Source organism: Eptatretus burgeri, chromosome 4 (assembly GCF_056783735.1).
Source record: "Eptatretus burgeri isolate ZD-2024b chromosome 4, Ebu_testis_v1, whole genome shotgun sequence".
In the NCBI taxonomy this organism is placed as follows: domain Eukaryota; kingdom Metazoa; phylum Chordata; class Myxini; order Myxiniformes; family Myxinidae; genus Eptatretus; species Eptatretus burgeri.
In genome coordinates this window covers 77097269-77108732 of record NC_140964.1, presented here as the reverse complement: position 1 = coordinate 77108732, position 11464 = coordinate 77097269, and the positions used below count along the sequence as shown (strand labels likewise).

Below are 11464 nucleotides of genomic sequence, written 5' to 3'. Positions count from 1 at the left end.
CATACCTGACCTGACCTGTAATAATATCTTCATTTAACAATCGTCATGTTTTCATCCATATTACTTGTAAGATGATGGATGTGTCCTGCATGATTGCCTCAATCCAAGTTTGGATACTGGTGAATGAGATTGAGATCATGTGGTACTACAGTGGAGATAGAACATTTGCAATTGAAGACCATTTGGTACTTATTTTCCAATGCCACATGGAAGCTCCCCGACATGATCACTGACTGCTGTCAAGAATTTGGGAATGACCAGTGCAACCCTAATATCGATGCAAGAATGGGAATGATTGAACATTTGTTAATTTATTGTGAAGTTGGATTTTTTTTTTTTACATTGTATGCAACTAGAAGCAATTGTCTAGAATTCCAGGTGATCAGGTAATTGTAAAATATGCAGCCGAATTTGGAGTATATCCTTGATCTCTTGGACTTTGTTTTTATTTCCTTCTTCAAAACTATTGGCTTTGTGTGAATAAGGGGTATGTGTCAATTTTGTTGGATTTCTTCAGAAAGACTGCTCTTATATCAGTATTGATGGTTTTGGGTCTACTTCTACGATTTGACCAAGAAGAGCAGCAATTGTCCAGGCTTGAGTGGCCCGTGCAGAAACCAAATAGGGTTTTTACTGCCTTGGAGGATCTTTTATAATCTTATTCTTAATCGACCTTTTGCTCACATGATTTTTGGTGGTTGGTTTAGCAGTGAATGAGGTTGTGGACTGAAGGTTTGCCATCCTTCTTTCTTTTTTTTCTTCTATTTCCAGAACAGGGTCGAAGCTCATATAAGAGTGAGGTGACATGTAAAAGTGAGGGTAGATATGAAATGTACAGATAGAGGGGCCACAGTTGGATATACAAATCAAGGAAATGAACAAACAAGAAAAGAAATGACAGGAAACAGTAACCTGAAAGTTAGAATCCATCCATCCAACCATCAGGACCATATTCTGTGCAGAGCATTGGTGCTGCCGAAGCAGTCTCCTGGGCTATTGGGCACAATCCTGGACGGGTCACCACTCCAACACAGGATACCAGCAAGCTGGCACTCATTTTGCCAACCTCAGAAAGATGACAGGCAAAGTCAACCACACCCCATATTAATTCAACAGCAGATAATCTCACCCACTTTAATCCTCCCTCACCCAATGGAACTTCAATAATTGCAGGCTACTGTGTTTCCTTCCCTCCTCTGTTCTTTTATCCTATTCGTTTATTCCTTTGCTGATATGTCCAACTGTTGCCCCATTGCCCGGGTATTAGTTATTTGGCTTTTTATCTTCCGTAAGGTTTCTCTTTAAAAGCCTCGATCTCATAGAGCAAACGGAGCAGTAGCAGAGAAGACCGCCATGGGGAGCTACAGCACGGAATATGTTGGTGTGGTGCAATGGTACGTGGAATGAGGCTGGAGCAGGACGCTCTGGGACGAGTGAACAAATCGAGCATCCCTGGTCCGCCCTGGGTTGGACCACCAAGGGCTGGAGCTGGAGCAGAGGCAGATTGGAAAGTTAAAATGGCCCTGGAAAACTTTCTGAAAGCGGCCCATGTCGCCCATCAGATAATGGTCTTATGAACTCATTTTCAGTAACCCAATTCATACTTATTATCTCCGCCACCAAAGGTGGACGGAGCTTGTGTTTTCACTCCTGTCTTTCTGTGAGCATTATATCTAAAAAAAATAGTTATAGAAGGATTCGGACGAAAATTGGTGGACAGGTTGGGGGTGTGACAAGGACGAATTGATTCGATTTTGGTGAAGATCCAGATCTGGCTCCGAAAGTTTTTTTTATTTTTAAATGTGATTTTTCACCATTGAGAGATGGAGCCAAAACGATATGTAGCATGATATTTCAAGAAGTTGTGGACGGATTTTGATAAAACTTGGTGGGTGCTTTGGGTGGGTGACAAGAACAAGCCGATGAGATTTTGATATGTGACAAGGCGAATGGTCTGGATGCAGATCTGGTCCATCAATGGGATACAAAAGGTAAACTGTTCAGCCTGGCAGAGGTATGCACTCTACAGATTGCTGTTCCAGTTACCCTGTGCATGGCAAGTGAAAAGTGAAGTTAAACAATCGGTTCATGTCTGTCCACAAACATCAGTTTATGATGGAAGAACAACTTAATTGAAATTGAATGTTATATTTTGAACATGAATAGGATGACAAGTTTTCCATTTAACAGCGGGCTCTGGATTCGTCCCAATCGCACATGCGCAAAGAGGAGTCAGAAAAAAATTTGGGTCAGTATGGAGGATGAGCTCCCCTGACATTGACACAGTTCCGATGCCTCGTGGCATACTTCCAATCTGATACAAGATGATGTTTTGTGTTATCCTATTTCATGCTTCAGTGAAAACCAGCCAGAATGTTTTGAGGTCACATGACATCCAAGGAGGTATCAGGCATGAAGTCCAGGCATCTTGCCAGTCATTCCATTATTTCTGTGGTTTACTGCATAAGGTACTCCATGACTATTCTAACACTAACAGGGGAGCACCGAGAGTCATCTTGCATTGGAATCAAGTCTGGGGCAATGTCAGGAGAAAGAGAGTTTATGGCAAGACATCAGACTGTCAACATGGCCTTTCTGTATACAATGTCGAGACTCGACCAGGGACTATAAAAGGAATGTCTTTGAGGATTTCTGGGAATCTCCTGACATTGTGAAAGAAAACATCCATCATTATTTACTTTTAACGGTGTGTGTGTGTGTGTGTGTGTGTGTGTGTGTGTGTGTGTGTGTGTGTGTGTGTGTGTGTATGTGTGTGTGTGTGTGTGTGTGTGTGTGTGTGTGTGTGTGTGTGTGTGTGTGTGTGTGTGTGTGTGTGTGTGTGTGTGTGTGTGTGTGTGTGTGTGTGTGTGTGTGTGTGTATATATATATATATGCATGAGGAAGAAAATAATTGGTTTTGGGTCATTTATTGGCACAATTAGCCTGCTCATGGTCACTTGAGAGTTGCAATGCCACTGGGTTTTTGCATATCATGGGATTTTGAGTTGGACAGGTGACCATGATGGGATTCTGTGAAGTCTGTGATAGCTTGATAGGGGAGGGGAAAGCATTAAATATTCTGTTGTTTCAATGTGGGAATGCCTGTTTGCTTTTATGAGTGGGAGGAGGGTGAGGAGGGGACAGATTTAGTGTTGGGGGTGGGGGGGGTTGGTAGATCAAAGATGGGACAGAGTTGGGAGGGGAGGTTAAGAATGTTGAGGTGGAGGGGGATTTGAGGAGTTATGGGGCAGGGGGGGGGAGGGTTTGAAGGCTTGCTGTGGCGAGGTGATCGACGCCTTAGGTTTGGGAGGGGAAGTGTGAGGATTTTGGTTTTGGAAGGGGGGGGGGGAATTAATGAGTTGGCTTGGGGTTTGTGAGGTAGGGGGAGAGTTGAGGACTTAAAGTCACATTTTACATTGCGTGGATGTTCCACGGGTCCCTGCTAGTTTACTTAAAGTTAGTATCGGGAGCCACACAAAAGTCCTTTAAAGAGCCGCGGGTTGCTGGCATATGCTACAGACTTTAAAGGCACAATTAATGACACGAGGACCAGCAGTGCCCACAGGGTGGGAGTGCCCATCATGACCCCCCTTTGGTGGACAATATAAAGTGATATTTCCACAAAGTGATACTTTCTTCTTTAACACACTGTACATGAAATATAAGTGGGATATACTGTAACCATATTTGGCCCTGTTGGACCATACATTAATGGTTTTGTGCTGTAAAATGCAATAAAAATATAATTTTCCACAAAGTGATATGTTTTCCGGGACACACTATACACCTGAAAAAAATTTGGGACATACTGTTATCATATTTGGCTTTTCTGGACAACACTGTAAAGTTTTTGTGATGTAAAATGTCAAGTGATAAATTTTGAAGTTTTTCTCCCATAGCCATTCATACATTAGCTACATTATATTAATATTCGAAAATGTCCACAACCAAAATAATGATGGATCTCTGGTGGACATCATTGACCATCTCAGCGATATCAACTTCAAGAAAATGGTCCCACAAGTGGTGAAGCTGCTCTGACTCCACTTCACAACCAAGAATAACAACAAAGAAGTTATATGCAGGGGAGGCCATTCGGCTCATTGTGCCTGTGCCACACCAATATCAGATTAAATAAATCCATCAAAATGATTTTATTTCATTGGGGGGATGAGAACAATGTGGTGGGCTCAAGGATATCACAAGAGTGTTAAAAAAAATTTTAATGGGGAAATATAGAGTGAAGAATATACAACACCAAATGCACTCCCTTGACGAGACCCTCTCACAGATATCACACTCAGTACAGACATACACAATCACCCATCCATACTCAAATTACCTACAAGTCCTGCCAATATCCCTGTACCTCTCCAACTCCAATGCCTGCCTCCAGGTACCAATGTAATTCCAATTTAAACTTATCCACTGCTTCTGCTGCCACTACCTTTCCATTACCTTTCCACTACTATTCCATATATAAACTACTCTGAGTAAAAGACCCCTACTTTATATTAGTCTTCACTCTCCCCCTCGTTACTCTCATGCTATGGCCTCTGGTCTTATCACTGTCCACTCTGCTGAATAAGTATTCTGCACTTATTTTTTCTATATACCCTTTCATTATCTTAAACATCTCTATCATATCTCCTCGCAACCGCCTCCTTTCTCGTGTATAAAGCCCTGTCTCCTTCAGCCGCTCCTCATAGCTGAGTCTAGCTCGGCCCAGAATCAATCGAGTAGCCCTGCGCTGAACCCTCTCTATGGCAGCCATGCCCTTCCTAAGTTGCGGTGAAGAAAACTGCACACAGTTTAAATAAAATAATGATTTTAGAGGTCATATAAAAAAGTTCTGGAAGTTTAACCAGAGAACCTTTATGCTGAGTACATCCGCCTGATGACTCAACCCAAATAACATCCAAATGCTGCAAAACTGGAGTGTTTGGGAAGCAATAAAAAGGTGATTTGTGTTCTGCAGTGTTCAAGTAGGTAATTAAATTGAAATAAAATATAGATTTTAAAGGACGTATAATTTTGCATTAATACAAAAAACACGTTACATTAGTTATTTGTACTTGTTGTTTGTGTCCTTTATAACATCCTTAAAAACAGTAACTTTCCTGTTTCAAATGATTTTCAATTTTGTTTAACTGCCAGATGGGCAGACAATGTAAAAATATTATCTCACTCCTCTCTGTGGATGTGCGATTGGGAGGAATTTCGAGCCAAAGTACTGTTAAACTGCAGGTTCCTTTTTCCGATTAATGTTCCAATTAATTTTCAAAATATAACATTCAATTGAACTTTAAGGTCCACAGAATCTGAAAAAAAGGATTTTTTTTATTTTTGATGTGATTATATCGATTTTAAAGTAATAAACGAAGAACTGTGTCTCACTATCTGCCATGTTTTCATTCAACCTTCTGGGTCTCACTATCTGCCATGATCTTTCCTGGGATAGCCACATCTCCAAGCTGGCTGGGAAAGCCAAGCTGGGCATTCTCCGTCGTGCAAAGTCCTTCCTCGGCATACCTGAGCTCCTGACCACGTACAAAGCTTTCGTCCGCAGCCTGATGGAGTACTGCTCTCCCCTCTGGGCTGATGCTCTCACCTCTCACCTTTCTCGGCTTCACGTTGTGGAAACCAAGGCACTTAGGATCATTTGTATCTCCCGTGGTGAGGCTGAGTCTTTGGGTCTTTCACTTTCTCACCGCAGGCAGGTCGGTGGTCTTTCTGTCTTCTACCATTTCCTCTCCAGCCTCGCCCCCCCCCCCTGCTCTGTCTGAGAGATGTCCCCCACAAATTTCCGCAGGACGCTCAAGGTCTGCCTGCAACCTCTTTCTGGTCAAACTACCAAAATCAAGAATCACTGCTCACCTTCGCTATTCATTCCTTTTTTTTCCCACGTTTGGAACAAACTCCCACACTCTCTTCAATCCTACACTTCCCTCCAGGTCTTCAAAACAGCCGTTCACCACTACCTCTTATCTTCACCCATCCAAAACCATGATCTTTTCTACCCCCATTAATCCAACCCAAACCCACCTCCTTCAAATTCCCTGCTTTCCTTCCTGAAAGTCCCTGTCATGTAAGGACCTGAAAGTCCCTGTCATGTAAGGACCTGAAAGTCCCTGTCATGTAAGGACCTGAAAGTCCCTGTCATGTAAGGACCTGAAAGTCCCTGTCATGTGAGGACCTGAAAGTCCCTGTAATGTAAGGACCTGAAAGTCCCTGTCATGTAAGGACCTGAAAGTCCCTGTAATGTAAGGACCTGAAAGTCCCTGTCATGTAAGGACCTGAAAGTCCCTGTAATGTAAGGACCTGAAAGTCCCTGTCGTGTAAGGACCTGAAAGTCCCTGTAATGTAAGGACCTGAAAGTCCCTGTCGTGTAAGGACCTGAAAGTCCATGTAATGTAAGGACCTGAAAGTCCCTGTCATGTAAGGACCTGAAAGTCCCTGTCGTGTAAGGACCTGAAAGTCCCTGTTGTGTAAGGACCTGAAAGCCCCTGTAATGTAAGGACCTGAAAGTCCATGTAATGTAAGGACCTGAAAGTCCCTGTAATGTAAGGACCTGAAGTCCCTGTCATGTAAGGACCTGAAAGTCCCTGTAGTGTAAGGACCTGAAAGTCCCTGTCATGTAAGGACCTGAAAGTCCCTGTAATGTAAGGATCTGAAAGTCCCTGTAATGTAAGGACCTGAAAGTCCCTGTCATGTAAGGACCTGAAAGTCCCTGTCGTGTAAGGACCTGAAAGTCCATGTAATGTCCATCTTGTATTCCCCGTGTTCCCCGCCCCATCCCTCTCCCTTCCACAGATCTCCTTATGTCTCTGTTCCCCACTGTTTTGTCCTTCCCTCTCCCTCTTGTCTCCTGTTCTCCTTGTTGTATGTTTTGTGTGTTGGCCTTCATATGAGCCTCGACAAGGTATACAAAATAAATAAATAACTGAACGTGGTTTTTAATTGTAATAATTTTCTGATCAAGAATCCCGAGATGACGATGACAGTTAAAATCATGATGTAGAAGCTGTTGTCAGACCGAACATCTGTGAACCTGAGATTGAGATGACGTCATGGGAGGGGCGGGGCCAATCGAACGGGTTTTTTTTGGGGGGGGACGGGGCCAAAATAACTTTAAAATCTTCCTTTCAAGAAAAGAACAACGAACGATTAAGCGTTATAAGCGAAGCCATATTTATTCATTTCAACCAAACATGATTTTGTAATCCTGTGGACCTTTAAGTCCATTTTTGGACCTCCAAAAAGCAAAACCCTCCAAAATGTGCAGCGGAAGGTGCAATATAATCAGATAAGCTCGGTGGGGGATTCCTCCTTTTGACTCCCTATTTATTTATCTTTCTCGTTATTTTCCTCTTGCTCGTACTCTGTCGCCGTAACCTATATAATTAATTGGTTTGGGGGAACTTGTCACAAGAGGATCGAGTAAAAGTGAAAACGATGGTCCGGACACCATTTGCTCGAGCACCACGACGGCATCGTTCACGTGATGTAGCCGCCATGTTGTTAAGCGGTTCCGAGCGCTCCGTTCCGCTGGAGTGCTCGCTTAAGCGCTCTGAATCAAACAGGTCGCTTGCTCACGGAACACACTCCACCCCGCTTTTCATTTCGCCGACATAACGTGAGAGTTATTCATTTTCAGTGCATGAAGGAGGGTGGAGTTAGTGGGACACTTAAAATGTACTAAATGTAGAGAGCCAGCGAGGTGCATACATTAAAGTTACCCGTTCAATTTGAAGGATATCCTTATCACGTGATCTCGGCGTCCAATCAGAATTGCTTCGAGCCGACGGTCACGTGATGCTCGCAGTTGCATCAACGTTTTCCTCCAGGGCGTCCATTGCTCCACTGTTTTTTGCTTATCCCAGTTTTTTTCTTCGCTTCTCTCCGTCACCGACGCTGTTACTCGAGTTTTTATTTTATTTTTTTTGACTTGAGGGGGGTTTTTTTGAGACAGGCTAGTCGCGCTGGGATAGGGGTCCGGTGAGTACACGGTTATGTCCGCTGTTTTCGCGTTCGTGCGTGTGGCGCGGCTAGTCGAGGCGTTAGGCCTAGCCTCCTCTCTTGATCGGAGAGGCGGGAGAAAGGGGGAAGAGGAGAGCAGCAGGATGAGGCATGAATTGTTTGTGGAGAAAGATCGGGGTCACGACCTTTGCTACGCACATCGACACAGTCCGAGGGTTTGGCTCGGGGGTTGTATAAGCCTACTCTAGGCCTGTCTAAGGTCCCCTTAAACCCCCTTGTGTGTTTCTCCCAAAGGTGAGAGCTCTGTCTTGGTCACAGGTACAGCCGCATCCCCAACTCACCCCCACTTTCCTCATATGCGCACAGGTTGTCGTTCGTAAAACTGCATTTGGTTCTTCGGCTTTACTAATGAGGTTGGTTATATTGACTGGAGGTTTCACATTGTTCTGGACAATAGTTTCGTGCAAAACCATAATTTCTTTGTCGTATAAAAGTGTGTGTGTGTGTGTGTGTGTGTGTGTGTGTGTGTGTGTGTGTGTGTGTGTGTGTGTGTGTGTGTGTGTGTGTGTGTGTGTGTGTGTGTGTGTGTGTGTGTGTGTTTTGCCTTAGTTTGTATCACCTCTGACTATCTTTGCAAGAGACATCCTGATTGAGTGAGAAATGGTGAACATGCTTGTTTTGTTGTTTTTTTTTTTTTAATTATTATTATTATTATTATTTTAATAGTAAAATCCAAGGTGCAGTTTGGAATTTTTCATTAGGTGCTTAGTTTTTTTTATTAATATGGAATAATCAAAGCCAAGAAGTGAACGTAGAATTCTTCTTACATTCGCTTCTGACTTTACATAAAACTTGTTCACAACTGTATACTTGCCAACTATACCGTGGTACATGTAAGCGCCGCACAGCTGATGATTTTGACGCAATTTCCGGTTACTTCGGCCTGGATTCGGGATCAGCGATCAAATAATGTAAATGACGATTAAAAAATATTTTTTGATGATGCGGGAGATATCTTTATTAAAATTAACTTTGGGAAAAAAATAATTGAATAAATAAATAAACGATCACTTCTGGTCAAGAATACAATAAATTAAAAGTTCCGGAAAGAGTTTCAGAATCACTCCTGGTGATGTTAAATACAAAATAAACACTTCCTGTCATGAAAAAAAAATCACTTTCGGAAGTATAAAATTAACTTTGGGGAATAAAATAATTGAATAAATAAATAAGCACTTCCGGTCATGATCTCCCGGCATGCATCATTCCCCATGAAAAAAACCGGAAACAAAAAAAAAAATAACGGAAGCAAAATGGTCATAGCCAACGACACGGATTCACAATTGGCAGGGGATTGTGTTGTTTTTGTTGTGTCCTATTCTCTCATGTGCACGCGTTAAGTATGAAGCTCACTGCGTTCGCTATTATTTATTTATTTATTTATTTATTTATTCGGTCACAATTGAGAGATTGGGCCAAAAACGAAAAAGCACGAAATCTCAAAAAGTTGTGGACGGATTATGTTTGACAAAACCTGGTGGATGTGTTCAGTTGGTGACAAGAACCAGCCGATGGATTTCCAAATTGCTAATGCTCATTGTGGGTGAAAGGTGGTGTTTGTTGGTCCTTCAAATGTGTGCGTGTGTGTTTTGTGGTTTTCAAAGGACATTCTTTCCCATTGTGTATCACCCCATACTTGTTACAAGTTGAGAATCCATCCATCCACTGGGACCATACTCTGTGCAGAGCGTTGGTGCTGCCGAAGCAGTCTCCTTGGCTATTGGGCACAATCCTGGACGGGTCGCCACTCCGACACAGGATACCAGCATGCTGGCACTCATTTTGCCGACCTCGGAAGGATGACAGGCAGAGTCAACCCCACCTGGTATTAATTCAACAGCCAAGTGGGATTTGAACTCAGGATACTCGGATCCTAAGCCCACCACCCTAACCATTAAGCCAACACCAGGCATAAGTTGAGAATAAACAAAAGTATTCCATTCTTAATCTTCACTAGGCTTACGACACAAAATAATTTCAAAAAAAAAATTTTTTTTTTGAATGAAAGACTAGTAAGGCTTGTAGAAAATGGGAACATTGGCATTTGCACTTGCCCTTCAACACTATTCAAATAGCACGTCCAAATCTTTGCATTGTTAATGTTTATACAGTGATTTGATATTGCTCTCGCTTTCAGGGTAAACCAGACTTGATGAAGACAAGCAATATTTATTTGACGAGTAAATGCCTTTTAACATGGTTAAGAGTAATTTCGTTTTTTGTGATTATGTACAGTACATGAATAAGGTTTGGGAAGGGAACAAATTTCAATCGATGTTGAAGTTTTTTTTGCTCGTTTATTACTTCTGCCACTGAGGGAGGTTGGAGGTTATATTTTCACCCCTGTCTGTCTGTCTGTCTGTCTGTCTGTCTGTGTGTGTGCAGGATATCTCAAAAAGTTGTGGACGGATTCTGACGAAACTTGGACAGGTCGGGTGTGTGACCAGGACAAATTCATTTGATTGTGGTGAAGATCAGAATCCAGATCCGGATTCAAGAATGTTTAAATCCTTAAAGTGATTTTTCACCATTGAGAGATGGAGCCAAAAATTTTATATCGCATAATGTTTCAAAAATTTATTGGGCCCGATATGTTTGACTGGATCAGACATTGTGTGGCGGAGGTTTGCACTCTACTGAGCGCCCTTCGAGTTTTAAATGTTTTTTTTTTTCTTTTTCAATTTACATTGTAGACTTTCAGCTGTTTTTGGCAGCTGTATCTGTTTCTCAATTCTGGCTGTTTCCCTGCAAAGATGGCTTCCACAAAAGTTAAATCTAAATATCGTACTAAATTATAACTATTGGCAAATCTCTGTATGTATGTCTGAACCTTATAAGAATTGAAAACAGCTTGGCTGATTTCCACCAAATTTTGCATATATGCTGGAGGTGCCTCAGATCAGGCTATCACCGCAAAATAATCCCCCACCACCCCCATGAGTATTACTGGACGACTTGTGACTCACCTGTACACGTAAAATAGTGCAGGTGGTTTAACCACTGACCTCTGCTTGATCGAGGTGGTATCAATAACACATCTTGTTCCCAGAGGGAGCAAGTATTTATGAGTGATGCTAAAAGCTGGAGTAAGGAGGGGGGGGCAGCAGGATCATTCCATACCAAATTGATCAGCAATGTGCTTGACTAACTCCAATTTTGATGAAATTTGGTTTACTGGATTGTATTTGGCAGGGAAAGTTTGGACTCGATTTAGATAAATTCAAGCTCCGCTTCAAATATAGGTCATTGAAGATTTAGCTGACTGTGACCCCTTGGCAACCTTCCAGGTATTTATTTTTCTCTTGTAGCTGACTGCGAAAGTTGTTTTAAAAAAAAAAAAAATATATATATATATATATATATATATATATATATATATATATATATATATATATACATAGGAATATGCAAAAGGCCATAAATT

General features: G+C 42.1%; 1 protein-coding gene across 1 annotated transcript in view; it reads left to right on the top strand.

Annotated features, from left to right (window-relative positions):
* Positions 1-10451: 10451 nt before the first annotated feature.
* The window catches only part of ZC3H18 (zinc finger CCCH-type containing 18), a 152458-nt gene continuing 151445 nt past the window's right edge, over positions 10452-11464 (top strand). The window contains exon 1 of the mRNA XM_085878779.1: positions 10452-10470. The gene's annotated coding sequence lies outside the window, so the exon portion shown is untranslated. The remainder of the gene's footprint in view (positions 10471-11464) is intronic.